This window comes from Mastigoproctus giganteus, chromosome 3 (genome assembly GCF_048544385.1).
Source record: "Mastigoproctus giganteus isolate SK-2022 chromosome 3, ASM4854438v1, whole genome shotgun sequence".
Lineage (NCBI taxonomy): Eukaryota > Metazoa > Arthropoda > Arachnida > Uropygi > Thelyphonidae > Mastigoproctus > Mastigoproctus giganteus.
In genome coordinates this window covers 130,842,205-130,855,887 of record NC_143577.1, presented here as the reverse complement: position 1 = coordinate 130,855,887, position 13,683 = coordinate 130,842,205, and the positions used below count along the sequence as shown (strand labels likewise).

The 13,683-nt window shown below is 38.3% G+C and overlaps 1 protein-coding gene across 3 annotated transcripts in view; it reads right to left on the bottom strand.

Moving 5' to 3' along the window:
* LOC150088273 (uncharacterized) overlaps positions 1–13,683 on the bottom strand; it is a 730,398-nt gene that overhangs the window by 639,000 nt on the left and 77,715 nt on the right. The window lies entirely within an intron of this gene.

Sequence of the window (13,683 nt, the reverse complement as noted above, 5' to 3'; positions counted from 1 at the left end):
CACTTGTTAACAGGAGAGACTGCTTCTACAGGAATGGGATACAGTTAAATAGAAAAGAAAGGGTGCAAGAATATTTGCTGATGCTATTGAGGCAGTGTTAGGTGTGTCGGAAAACGGATAGCTTGGGGGGATACACGGACTAATAGCTTAACAATAGCCGCTGGTAGAGGTGAAAGTGATTCTTGCACTGCTTCTATTGGAATGAGCAGCAGCCTGGAAAACAAGATGCAGAGTATTTCAGAGACTGCTGGGAGTCATTGTGGTACAAGTAAACACTTGGGTTGTGTTAGGGTAGCTAAGAATAGGAACAGGTGCATGTATACTTGCATATTCACTAATGCTAGGAGCTTGGTAAATAAATTTGATGCATTCGTCAAAACATCAAAGGCAGATATTGTTGAGATATCGGAGACATGGTGTCACACAGATATAAGGAATGCAAAACTGGAATTTGGGGAGTACAATGAGTACTGGAAGGAAAGACAGGACAGGAAGGGAGGAGTGATTCTGGTATTAGTTAAGAAACAAAATCCAAGGAAGTGCAGCCAGTTGACATTGCTGAACAGTGCAGTGTTGAGTCACTATGGTGGGACATAAGCACTGGGAGAGCAAAATTGAGGTAGGAGTGTTATAGGTCTAAGAACTCTGATGAGTATAATAAAAAAAACTCTACAGGAAAACAGAGTGGGCGAGTAAATCAGACAGTCTTATAATGGGGAATTTTAATTTCCTGGATATTGACTGGAATTTGTGGGTTGGTCACTCACACGCTAGCAAAGATTTTGTGGATTTATTGGATGATTGTTTTCTTCATCAGCATGTTCGGGAGGCAACTAGAGGGAGTAATACTCTTGATCTGACTATCAGTAGTGATTCTATTAAGAATCTGCAGATAAAGGAACCACTAGGGGGCAGTGATCACAGTGTGCTGAAGTGGGATTTACTGAAAGAGGTAACTACCATCATGGGTAAAGGGAGGGTTTTTGCTTTTGTAAAGGCGACTACGGTGGTCTGAGACAGTATTTAAATTCTATACTGTGGGACCAACTGATGATGTTACCAAGAACAAATTCAAAATGGAAGGCATTCAAAGAATTAATCTTGGAAGTTACTAGGCTTTACATACCAATTAAGAAATATTGTTCAGGGTTTAGGCCTAAATGTCAGATGAACTAATGAGACATGTGGCATAGAAGAATGGGATACATATAAATTAATGGGTGACATGGAGGCCTATGATAGATATAAGCTGGTCTGTAACCAAGTCACAAAGGAGATTAGGCAGGCAAAGGCAGATTATGAGAAATCTTTGGCAAAGGATGCAAAGAAAAACAGCAAAGAGTTCTTTACCTATGTAAACTCTAGAAGGAAAGGGATGGATCAGATTGGTCCACTGGATATTGATGGTTCAACTGTTGATGATCCTGCTCAGGTGGCTAACAAACTAAATGAGTATTTTGCATCTATATTCACACATGAGGAGTTATTCAGGGAGGGGAATGTCAATGGTGAATTGAACTCTGGCAATGAGCTAGATGATTTTGTAATAACAGAGGAACGTGGAGGAGAAATTGTTGTAGATACACATAAAAAAGGCACCTGGGGTGGATGGGATCTATCCAGTTATATTAGAGGCATCAAGGGAACTAAGCAAACACCTAGCCATAATTATGAGAGCTTCCTCGAACTCATGGGAGGTACCCAAGGACTGGAAATGTGCATATGTGACCCCAATTCACAAAGGAGGATCAAAGGGCAACACAAATAATTATAGATCTGTAAGTTTAACATCTGTTCCAGGAAAATTAATGAAGGTACTGGTTAAAGAAGCACTATAGAATCATCTAGACAAGACTTCAGTTATAGTTCAGACACAACATGGTTTTGTTAAGGGGAAGTCATGTCTGATCAATCTGATTGGATACTATGATGTGGTCACAAAGGAACTGGATGCAAGGAATAACTTTGATATCATACATTTTAATATTAGAAAGGCTTTTGATACTGTTGCACATGGAAGACTGCTGCACAAATTGGAGCAGTGTGGCACTGGAGGCAAATTGCTGCTATGGATAAAGGGATGGTTGAGTGGGAGAAGACAGTGGTAATCAATGCACAATGCTCTTTGTGGATTAATGTTATTAGTGGAGTCCCTCAGGATTCAGTGTTGGGTCCATTGTTGTTTTTTGTATTTATAAATGATATTGATGATGGTATATCAGGCTTAATGTCCAAGTTTGTGGAAATTACGAAGGTTGGCAGGGTTGTTAAGGACACTAATGACAGTACACTGCTGCAACAGGATCTAGAAAAGTTGAGCAGATGTGCTGAGAGGTGGCAAATGAAGTTTAACATTGACAAATGTAAAGTACTACATATTGGGAAGCAGTAAGCCCAGAGTAATGTATCAACTCAGTGGTTTTGTTCTCAAACACTGACAGTGGTAGAGAACGAAAAGGACCTGGGGGTAATTGTGCAGGAAGATATGAAGTTTTCTGAGTAGTGCAAACAGTCTACAAGAGTAGCTCATGGTGTCTTATCAGTGATATAGAGGAATTTTTCTGGCCTGGATAAGGCAATGGTCAGGCCACACCTTGAGTACTGTATACAGGTCTGGAGGATGTAGAACTGTTGGAACAGAGAAGGGAACAAGATTAGTGAATGGAACAAAGGGTTGCTCTTACGAAGAAAGGCTTAAGTTTTGCCAGTTACAGTGTCTGGAGACTAGGCACCTGTGAGGTGATCTGATTGAGGTGTGTATAAAGCCTTGAATGGTTTAAGCATGCTCAATGCTGATGGGATTCTTCCTCTTGCTCAGAATAATCACCTGAGAGAGCATAAATTCAAATTGTGAAAAGATCTGCGAAAGTTTACCTTTTATCCAGCGGGCAGTTTATTGGTGGAACAGACTTCCATCTTTTGTTTTGTTGTTGACTGCCTAAATAAATTTAAGGCTGAGCTGGACAGGTATTTGGAATGAACAGAGGGGTGAAATGGGAGAGGTTTTTTTTTTTTTTTTTTTTTTTTTCCGCTGTTGCTGCATAATCTTGCTTTCTTGCATCGTATGCCTCTACTAATGCTAACTTTGTCCTACTTCATATTTCTTAATTAATCATCTTCATTTCTAAATCAATTTTGTTTCGTTTCGTAGCATTGCCAGCACTTGTACCTTCCATTGGTCACTTTCCCTTCACCATTGTAATAAGTAAATAAGAATGAAGAGAAGATTCTGAAAATTTAAGTTTTTTATATGATTGAAGATTTCAGTGAAGAGGAACTTATAATTCTGTAACATAAAAACCTACAGAATTCCAGTTATCGGTATTATCGCAAATGCAATAAGATCGAGTTTACTACCCGTTTATAATATATTTTGCTAACAGAAAAGCCCAATAAACCAGAAAGTGCACACTGCTTTTATTGTTTCATGGTAGTGACCTCCAGAAATGTGTTTTAAAAAAATATAACAAAGATGTTCAAAATTGATTCTTATAACAGAACATATGATAACAATGAAAGTGTAGTGCAAATTCCATTATAAAAGTGACCTTTTGGAGAGATAAATAGCTTAGTTATATAGCGAAAATTTCAATTTCTGAGGGTCTTGGAACAAATTACCAAAAAAAAAAAAAAAAAAGTGCTATTGGGTTCACATTATGATATATCATGATACTTCCATATATTCCTACGGAATGCAAAATACATTTCCACGATTTTTTTTAAGTTTGCACCAACCAGCAAAAACTTACATAAAGTAGAATTTCCATAATTCAAGTAAGTGGAGAGTGGCTGTACTTTTTAATCTGGAAAATTTAGATTGAGAAAAAATAGAAATCTCATGGTTTTTTAAAAATTAGAGGCAACATGCTTTTTTTTTTTTTTTTTCCTCTCTCCCCGGAGACTTTACCTTCTGTCTTTATCGTTGCTAGCCCATCTCACATTCGCGAATACAAATACAGGGTCCAAACTCGCGCGTGCACACACAATTTTAAGGCATCCGTTCACTTTCGTAGTGAGTAAACCGACACAACCAGGAGACATTTGTTTTGACCCTACTAGAAAACAGCCGAAATTTAATTTCGCCTCCACCTCAAAGCATCAAGCAAAGTTTCTACGATACCCACAAATCGAATTCGTAGAGGGCTTAAACCTTCCTGAATTCAACCATAGAGTAAACAATTTACTCATTTTAGATGATCTCATAAACCAAGCAAAAGATGTAGTGGCCGAAATATTTTTTAACGGATTACACCACAAAAACCCGAGTGTGACTTTATTAACTCAAAACTTGTTCTTCTCAAGGCACACAATTCAGAACCATAAGTTTAAACTCTCACTACTTTCACTCTCAGTGTTTAAAAACCCTCGAGACTCTCGCCAATGGCTAAATTCCTGCTTGTTACAGCTCCACCCAAACAGCAGCAACTAGTGTATTTAGAAGAACAGATGTCGATTTTAAACAAACAAGACCTTCTGGCAGAGTCTAAAGTTAAAATGTACCCACAGATGCTTCAATCTTACTTAAGCCTAAAATCCAACGCAGCTATGCAGTGCTCCATATCATTACCCAGCATTCCCTCTGAAAAGCAGCAACAGCAAAAACAACTGCCAGCTATAGAGATGAAGGATCAGAGATGGAATACGCAGCACTCATTTCTCCTCGGTGGCTAAGAAGCAAGTATAACTGGATAGGAATGTATGAATTTTCAATAAACACTTTTTTTTTTTAAATTTTATTTATCTAATGTTGCAATTACATTGTTTGTCATAAATCTTTACAATAACATTTGTTTACATTGTTTTGCATAGAAATGTCATCTGTTAAAAAAAAATTCAATGTAGGCAGCACGCCAGATTCTGGATGTTGAATTAACACTTTGTTATAAGTCCACTTCTTGCTAAGAAAGGCAGCAATGTCTGGTGGCAGTGGTCTTGAGAAGCTGTCAAATTATTGGCTTTCATTTTTCCTAAGTAAATGCACACCCAATCTTGCTGGTTCGAATAGTCCGTATTCACGAGTAGGGCTGGCTTTCTCTGTATTCTGGATGGCGATTCATCGTGTGCACAAACACCAATAGGAAATTTTCCCGATTCGCTTCTAAAACTCTAAGATCTGTTCAGCGTTCATAGTCGAAGAGAACGGACCCGTCTTTAGTTAAAAAAAGAAATATTTTCATAATGTTGACTCTGTTGATTGGATACACAAGTAGGTGCTTTTCTAAAGGCTCGTGCGAGCAAGTTGAATCTGCAGGTTTAGTTTAACTTTCTGAACAAAAAGACGCACTTCTCGTATGTACTTTTGCTGTGGCATCTCGAGATAGGCAAAATTCTGGGGCGCTATCACTGTCACTTCTCTGGTGAAGTGACAGGTTGTTAACAACATATTTAGCTTGATGGGACAAATCTAGTCTGAGACGACCCAACAGTTCTAGACTTTGAAAAGAACTTCATTCATTGATGCATGCTGCTATCAGTTTGGGAAACATATGTCCCACATTGCATACATTGTCTTTAACAAAACTCTGTACTAAGTTGGGAGTTTTTAGCACCGGTCTCAAAGTTCAGAAGTGTTTCTAAATAACGTCTATAAGTGTATGTATATGAAGTTGAATTGACAAGTTTATCTTGCACAAAAAGATCAAAGTGGCTAAACAGAGTAGAAGAAATTAACACCTACATTCTCTTGCACAACTTTACCATCGTTCTGAGTAATCTGTACTTTGGGGTGCAAATAACTTTTTCCTAGGTCTAGATATTATTCTTGGGATGAAAAATTCAATTGGTCCAGTTGTGTCCACAGAAGCAATAGGAACGAATGTGGTGTAGGAGGAACACTAGATACACAGATTAGTTGCAGGTTGGGCAAACAGATCCAGTTCAGAAATCATGAGCTCCACTAATGAAAAATATCTTGGTATTTCTGACGTCTACCTCCTTTCTGATTGTGGACTTTTTCCTTAACGGCTTGTCCCACTTCGGATGCTTGATTTATAAATGCTCGCTTTATGAGCACTCCAAAAAGTAACATCATCGACCATGTTACACCCTACAGACAGCACCTGGCAATCAATGAACCTAGCGGTAGGTTTGCGAAGTAGAGAAAGAAATTGTATAGGCTGAACAGAAAAGACTGCCTGGCCCGTAATCTCTCTGGATTTGGGAGCCAGCAAAGTATGGACTTCCACCTACCTACACACTGTAATAATCTAGATGCGACAATTCACCGTTCCGAACGGTGAATTGTCACACAAGAGGAGTCTCTGTGTTGCCTACAATCTGGTCTGCGATCACGCTGCTGTATATGAAGCACAAGTTGATGTGCCTATTTATATCGCTCAGATATTTAGATCTCAGTCCCTTCGAGGTCATGGAACAGGTTGTCAAAGCGCAGCAGCTTCCCTAGACCGGTCTCAGAGAAATGGAGGCAGACCCTACTTTCAATTTTGAAAGAAACAAAACCATGGGTATTTACACTTCCCTTAATTTTGGGAGCAATATCTGTCATGTAGGATTTCAGAAACACTACTGTAATTGCCGTGAAGAACTTTACGTGTTGAGCACCACTCAAAAGCCTGACAAAAGCAATTCTTCTCTCATCTGGGGGGGGGGGGGGAAGAACAATTTTTTCTTTAGGTATCCATTTTCTAACGTGCACATCTTTGAAAATTCTGTTTTTGCTGTTGCTCTTGTTCTTGGTTTTAGATTTTGGCTTCAGACCTATAACTTCTGCTGTTCAGCAAGGCACACCCAACTCACTTCCGCTCTTCACAGTGCAAATCTTTCTTAACTCTGTTTCGACAACTTTCAGCTCTAAGTTGATATTAAGTCTACACAAATGATTGATAAATTTAGAATTTTCGTACTCCGGTTCCAAAATGTAAAACTATGTGTGTCGGGATGAAAGACATTTCTGGAACATTGTAAACTCTGCCGAACCTTTGAAAATATTGTTCCAAGAATTAGGAACCTGGATTTCTGCTAATGCAACTTCCCACTTGCCACTGAGCGGTACAGCACTAGGCAAAACAACAGTAAAATTAGACTGCACGTTCTCAGGATGCAAATACATGTGTGTTACGTGGTAGGATTGAAAACATCTTTGGTACTAACCCAGGAGTTATAGGAGGCAGGATGTCCGAGCCACTTAACCAGTAATTAAAATTGACTGTGGATTTTTCTCTCCTTAAGTACCTTTTCAAATAGGAAAATGTCTGTAGGCAGTTCATCTTTGAGATTAACCTTTTAATGCTGTTGCTCATAAAATGTGCCTTGGATCGTTTCGCCAGCTGTCTTTCACTCTGTAGACAAGCCATCTTAGTTTCTAAACTTGGGAAATTGTGAACACTCCACAGCTCCAATTACCCCCAGAATCCTTTGTACAAGGGATGAGAACCACTGCTTAGCACAACTCGATCACAGCTTAAATTTAATCAGTTCCTTGGGCTTTTTCAAGTACAACTTTCTATAGACATCTTCATTAAACAAGGTGACATCAGCAGGTGGCATTCCGATGGTGCGGTGTTCGATTATAAATATCAACACTGTGTGGAAGAACATGAACATATTTCTTACTTTTAGAATAAGTTATCCACTTCAATATTTTTTCTTTCAGGGTTCAGATGAAGTGCTTGGCTATGGCTGCCTTGTTTTTCAAGCTAGTCATATAGAAACTAATGTTAAGAGATTTAAATAATGCTCTTACATCTTTATTTGTAAACTCCTTTCCTTGATCGGTATCTCTTCCTTGAAAATCGACTTCAATGCCTTAACCATTTATTGTGAAGTTTTATTTTTAAGTGCTCTCACACAAACTTATCTTGAAAAGGTGTCTATACAAACATATATACCCCCAATTCTCTTTAGACAGATTGGAAACTACTGCTAAGTCACACTGGTGGAGTCCCAGAACTATTATCTTGTTCCTTGGAAAATTAACTCTGCGGTCTGTCTCACATAACTCAGCTAGCTTGCCAAGTACTCTTTCACGATACAGCTGGGTAACTTTGTATGTTTCTCCAATGCTTTAACACCACTGAAACTACCCACTATGCATGGGTCATTGTAGTCATCTAACATCTAGTTCTTTTCCAGATATCAGAACTATACAAAGACTGTTATACTGGTGGCACTTATATTGATAGCGCTGGGCAAAATTTAAGACCTGCTGTTGGAGGAGTGAATGATCCACAACGGCAAAAAACATATCAACAAGCAGTTCCCCTTCATTGTAAATTTCGTATATTTTATTTTATTTTTTTTCATTGTATGTTACCATCAATAAAATTATTCTTTTTGTAAATATCTACATGTGTTTCTACATGACTGTCATTCTTTAGCATATATCTTCTTAAATATCTACATGACTGTCATTCCTTAGCATAAAAAACTATTAAACCTACAGCAGAAAAACACTATTTTTAAAAATTAACTACTAAACTACTGATGATAATAATTTGACAGTTTAAAATTTCAATCTTAAAAACTTTGGAAATTACTTTAAGAAGATGCACATTGGAAAAGTCGCAAAAAAAAAAAAAAAAACAGATTTTTTATTTTTCAGCTTTCAACTGTAGAGGAGCATTTTCCGGTACAGTACTAGAAGACATTTTTTCATTTTCAGGTACTTTCCAGCAGATGGAGCCAAAAGAAGAATCTTTGAAAGTTTAACAGTAACAAAATTATTACTTTAGTATTGCAAACGACCTTCGGGTGTGGGCAGGCCTCACATCTGCATAGCAGATGACCCTATCCCACAATTCATAGCGCAAGCCTAATTACACATTCACAAGCTTTTTGATGTCAGACTGCTATCCTCAACTACCACCTTTACTCTCATTCTCTGGGGGAACCTGTAGCTGAGAGGAAAACCGAGTCACCAGCCAAGATCAAAACCACCTCAAGAAAATAAAATCGAAAAATAAAATCATAAAATACCACTAACGATATCTAGGGACAAAAAATAAAAAGAAAAACAGTAGAAACTAAAATTTCTCGCACTCCCCACACACACCATTTTGAATAACGTCACTTCCGGTCAATTAGTTGCAACATTCAGATCATAGGGTAATGCTACTCAAAGATAAAGGATTATTGAGTAATAATAGGGTAAAGGATTAGAAAGTAATAATTTAATGTGTGTAATGTGGTCAGCAATGCAGGTATGGAAGCAACTGGTGTATCCAGTTGCTTCCATACCTGCTGATACACCTTTCAATAGGGTCCCACTAGTGCTCTATGGGATTGATATCAGGGGAGTTCAGAGGACAATCAATATGCTGGAAGAAAGAACTGTGTTCCTCAAACCATTCCTGCACAACAAGTGTCCGATGGCTCGGCGCATTGTCATCTTGGAAGACACCATCACCATTTGGGGAAAAGTGTAACATAGAGGGGTGTACACAGTCAGCAAGCAGTTGATGATAGCAGAAACCACTGATATGTTGTTCCACATGCACCAGGGGTCCAAGTTCCTGCCAGTGAAACATGCCCCACACCATATAACTGCCTCCACCAGCCTGCCCTTTTGATACCATGCATGATGGATCAAGAGCCTCATGTTGTTGTTGATGCCAAATCCATACACGACCATCCACGGTGTAGAGTAAATAATGCAACTCATCCGACCAGCACACCTTCTTCCAGTCTTCTAACGTCCAACTTGCATGCTCTTTGCACCAGGCGAGTCTTTTACACTGATTTACACTTGGTTTTACACTGATTTACACTTGGTTAGGAGAGGATGCTGTAAGGGTCATCTGCTGGTATAGCCCACACGTGTGAGTGTGCGATGCATGGTCATGCCAGATATTGTTCCGGGTTGACCCATGTTGTATTCAACTCTTCAACAGTACTGAACTTGTTCGCCTGTGCGAGTTGTTGGACCCGGTGCTTACCTTTAACATTAACTTTTCGCTGACCTTTGCAGTTTTGCCGTCAGGTTGCTGTTTGATGATTTTGACGGCAGGCCCGGTACAATTTAAATACAGTGGCTCTCGAACACCCCACTAGTTCAGCCATTTGGAAAATCGAGGACCCACAATCTTGTGTCCATTATCAAAGTCCAATAAATCGTTCCTTTTACCCATCATGCTCGGAATTTTACTACCTACTGAACCACTGACACCTTATCTATGCTACGTAGGTCGACTAACTCCGCACTCTCGTACCTCATGTGGTCAATGGGTCGCATTCAGTTTTCATAGGGGTGGTCGTAATTCAGTGATCACTCAGTGTATAACAGATATATTTTCCTTTTAACAGCAAGACAGTGTATTATTTATCTCCTTTTTTCTTGTTTATATAAAAGTTGGGAACTGTGATTCAACTAAATAACTGATGCTGTTAAGTGATTTACAGTTCAACTTTTATACAAGAGCAAAAGGGAAGGGGGTAGCATTTCCCCCACATATACCATTGTATGAAAGCTGTGGATGAGGCACAGTGGCTACAAGATGGCACCCTGGTGACCTCCACGGCACCCACTGTTGTTTTGGTGTTTATTTGTGATGGTAATGAAGGCATGTTGAGTTCAGTGTCTGGGGTTGCAGGTGGTGCAGGAATTGGTCAAAGACAGTGGTCAGGGTGTAGTGCTGCGGGGGGAGGGTCTGGGAAGTGGTGGTTGAGGTAACGCATTGATGGGTGCAGGGTGCTGCATGTGAGTGGCAGAAAACCCAGAATAACATTATCATCACACAGCTGCCAACAAAGCTGGAGATTGGGCATTGTAAGCAGAAGGAAAATAAGGTTTTTGAACCAAAACAAGCAAGAGGGTTTTTTTTTGTTTTTTTTTTGTTGCAAAAAGCTGGAGTATTAAAAAAAAATAAAAAAAAAAAATAGCAGACAATCTGACAACTGCTGGAAACACAGAGGTTTTTAAAATCCACACTGCACTACACAACTTAAATTTCACTGGCAAAATATACATTTCATATTAAAATATGACAAGATTGTTTACCAGTACAGTAAGCTTTTAGGCATTACTTTTCCTAATTTTTTTTTGAAAAATCTTCTATAAACACTTCTTTACACATAAATGTAGATGCAAAATATTTATTTAGTTTGATTATCCTGTTCAAGTTGAACAGGATCATCAGTAATTACACCACTGTTATCTAGGGGGCAAATGTTGTTCATCCTTTTCCTTCTAGCATTGACATAAACAAAGAATTCTTTGAAACTTTTCTTTGCAGTCTTAGCCATGGACTTCCTATAATCTGCCTTTGCTTTCTAACCTCCTTGGTGACATGACTGCAGACTAGTGTGCTTACGGTTGGTTTCCATTTCATCTGCTAATTTGTAATCATCCCACACATTTTTCTTCTCTGCCACTAGTCCCAGCAGTTCATGTGAAATCCATTTATGTCAAAACCGTGAACCCTCTCTCTCTCTCTCTCTCTCTCTCTCTCTCTCTCTCTCTCTCTCTCTCTCTCTCAGCAGATACAAAAAGCTTACTAGGTTCTATGATTACTTCCCTGAATGCCTCCCATTTAGAATTTGCAATTGGTAACATCATCAGTTGGTACCATCAACAGAAATTTAAAAAGTCCAAGACCACTACTGGTACCTTTACAAAAGCAAAATGCCTTCCCCTTACCTTTGACAGTAATTTATATCTTTAAACATATCCTACATCGATATATTATGATCACTGCCACTTACTGGTTCACATGATCACCTCGTGGTTCCTTTATCTGGATGTTCTTATTGCATAAGTTACTGCTGACAGTCAGATGAAGGTACTGCTTTTTCTTGTTGCCTCTCTAACAATACATTGTTCTAGAAACCAGTCATTGAATAAATCCACAAATCTTGATAGTGTGTGAGTAACCAGCCCACAAGTTCCAGTCATTATCTAGAAAGTTAAAATCCCCCATTATGATGTATTGGCTCACTCTACCTGTTTATCCAGTTGTTCATTGTACTCATCACAGTCAGTCATTTTTACTAAAGCAGACTCCTACTTTCATTTTAATTTTCCCAGTGCATATATATGTCACACCAAATTGACTCATCCTTACACTAGTCAGTATAAGGATGAGTCTTGATGCAATACCTCAGATTCTATATGTTTCTTAAACAAGAGCAATGCTCCTCACCTCTCTCCTGTCCTGCCTGTACACATTGTACTCACCACATTTCAAATTCTGCATCACTTATGTCTGAAAGGCATGTTTCTGATATCCCTACTATACCAGCACTCCAAGAATTAGTATACAAGCAAGTAAACCTGTTTTTGTTTTTAGTAATCTTAACACAACCCACGTATTTGCTTGTTACATGGTAATCCCAGTGGACTCGTAATTTCCGACATCTCACTTTTCAGACTGCTTTATGTCACAACAAAAGTAGCGCAAGAATCACTTTCACCTCTGCCCACTGCTGTTAACCTGTTAGTCTATGTATCCTTCAAGCTAGTGGCCCTCCTAACACTGCTTAATAGATTTCCTGGTTAATACAAAAATATTGTACATGTATCGAAAAATGTTCAGTGACCTATGTAAAAAGTATGGCAATAGACAAAAAACAAAAAACTTATCAGGCACTACTTGTGTGTCCCATATGATGCTTCCCTTTATTTTTTACAATGTCGCATATGGTGTAGTCACCAACATTATAATGGTCCATTAGAGATTTAACGGATGCACTGTTTTCAAATTTTTGAATAATTTCAAGTTTTTGTTTAATTAAAAGCATAACTCTTGCATTTGCCCATCATTTTTGCAAACAAAATATTTGGTCTCTCTTTTTTTCTTTTTTCTTTTTGAGCAGCAGGTGTGATGACAGCGGGGGTTGCAAGATAATAGGCACACTAATCTCCCAATGACGACTTATAACGCCGCTTCTTGCCGACTTGCAAAACATCTGTTTATACCTTTTATATTTATTACTTGAATTTTATGCTTTCTGGTTGATTTTTTTTTTTTTTTTTTTTTTTTAAATTTCTAGTCTTCAAGTGTCCCAGTTAAACAGATCCTGGTAAATCAAGAGTCTGCTGTACTCATATTGGTTTTTGTAATCACTTTTCACTTTTTATTTCAAAATACGACAAAATCTGCCATTATTCTAGTTACACATTTAAAAAGAGACAGCCAAACAATATTTACACACTTGCTTCAAATCTTTTTTTTTTACTTTAGTCGAAATCATTTAAAGCTATCTTTCCTTTTTAGAAGTTCTTTCTAGATAGTAGTAAATTTCAACCAAGTAGTCAACCACTTTCATGAAAGCATGCATCCCTTTTCAGCACATTAATAAGATGACAAGTATAAGTTATTACCACAAAGTGCTCAATCTCTTCTTTTAATATCCTTGTCTCCAGTTTTTAAGGCTAGACATTATCAATACTGAGTGCCAGACAGTTTTTTCAATGGATCCCACATGCTTTCAGGTTCTTCAAAAGAACAGGTTCAATTGTACCCTGTAAAACAAAAAGGCACCACAATGGTAATGTAACTTGGAATCAATTTAATTACTGCCATTGAAATAAAAAAAACAATCAAAAATGGGTCACTTTTCATCACTACCTCTTTTTTTCCCTATCCATGCAATTTCACTAAAAACGTCTGTTTATGTTCTACCATAACTGTATATTTGTTATTTTGCATCAGGAAACCCATTTCTGAACAATGGGCCTGCACAACCCCGGGGGCTCACATCTGGTGAGTATGGGCTTGGCAAACCCAG